This window comes from Plectropomus leopardus, unplaced genomic scaffold (genome assembly GCF_008729295.1).
Source record: "Plectropomus leopardus isolate mb unplaced genomic scaffold, YSFRI_Pleo_2.0 unplaced_scaffold24356, whole genome shotgun sequence".
NCBI lineage: Eukaryota > Metazoa > Chordata > Actinopteri > Perciformes > Serranidae > Plectropomus > Plectropomus leopardus.
In genome coordinates, this window is record NW_024626442.1 from 181 (window position 1) to 1,558 (window position 1,378).

A 1,378-nucleotide genomic window follows, 5' to 3' on the forward strand; every position below is an offset into this window, starting at 1 on the left:
ATCAGGACTCGCTTGTAAAATATTTCTAATTTTGTAAATAAATAAATAATCCAAAAAAAAAGTTTTTTTAAAATTGATTTAAATTTTTTCAGGAACATACTGTAAACAAAATATTAGCCAAAATGCATATAAATACGGCTCTAAATTAAGCGCATTAATTTAACGGTAGAAATACACACGTACACGTCCACGCGCTGGCTATGACGTCACTGACCTGCACGGTTTTGTCTCTGGCTGATTTTCTCCTCGACAGCATTTTGGAAAACTTCTGCTTCCTGTTGCTCGGCGAAGTTCAGGCCGACCTGACAGTCCTGCGTCGTGCGAACAAGAAATGAACAATATATCACATTTAAAGTGTTTCAGAAACAGTTGACTTCCTGCTGACAGTTTTAGCGGAAATGACTGCAGTGCACCACATCATAACGCCAAAGTTACTGAAGCTGGAGGAAGAGGTCAAACGAGGGTGTGCTTACATCCGCAGCAAAGGTATGAAAGTACGGCAGTGGCGACGAGTAAACAATTTGGTTGTAGAGCTCCTGGTCCCAAACCTGCCGCCCCGCCTGTGGAGAAAATTATGGTTAATATTTAAGTCTCAACAAGAACAATAATAAGTCACCTAAGATGTGAATAATGTGCCAAAGTGAAGTAGGGGAGACCGGGGATGGTTGTAACAGCACTACTTTTCACCAAGAAAGGATGACCTGAGAGTAATGTGATCAGTTATATGAATGACTTATTCCTTCATGCCCTTGTATGTGAAATATCACAGCTGTATGAACAAGTGTGCAAATTTTAAAGCCAAAATATTACTTTACAGATCTGGATGTAATTTTTCGGACCAAGTCTATGTTCTGATGCTGCTGACGTTTGAATTATGTAACCTGTATTTGATTAGAGAATGTTTTTTTGGGGTAAAATGTGAATTATTTAATCTATGCTCATTTTTTGGTTGTAGCACTTTTTCAGAAAACCCCCAATGCTGCATACCCAGCAGACATGTTTTGGTTCTAAAAATGTTCTGAGTATGGTACATTGCAACCAATGCAATGTTTTAGTAATGTTTTCAGTGGTATGTTAGGGTAACAGTCTTTCAACATCAAAAAATTTATTTTTTTTGTCAGTATATCACATTACATTGTATTTTCATAAAAATGTTCTGTAATCTCAGTCCTCAATAACATTATCTGAATGTTGCTTTGAAAACATTGTGGGAACGTTTTTAAAATTCTCCGATCTGTCACCTCTCAACATCACCAAAACATCCTCAAAATGTTACAGTCTCAGTCAGCATTTAACCTTAAAACAACATTATTTTAAATTTGAAAGACATTTTTTGAACGTTAGATTGAAATGTTTTCTTTAGAACATTATTGCAACT

The 1,378-nt window shown here is 36.3% G+C and overlaps 1 long non-coding RNA gene across 1 annotated transcript; it reads right to left on the reverse strand.

The window, feature by feature from the left end:
- Positions 1 to 209: 209 nt before the first annotated feature.
- On the reverse strand, positions 210 to 750 carry LOC121966398. The gene is made up of 2 exons (XR_006107581.1): positions 474 to 750; positions 210 to 311 (listed from the first exon to the last, which is right to left on the reverse strand). It is a non-coding gene; the product is annotated as an uncharacterized LOC121966398 (long non-coding RNA).
- Positions 751 to 1,378: the final 628 nt, after the last annotated feature.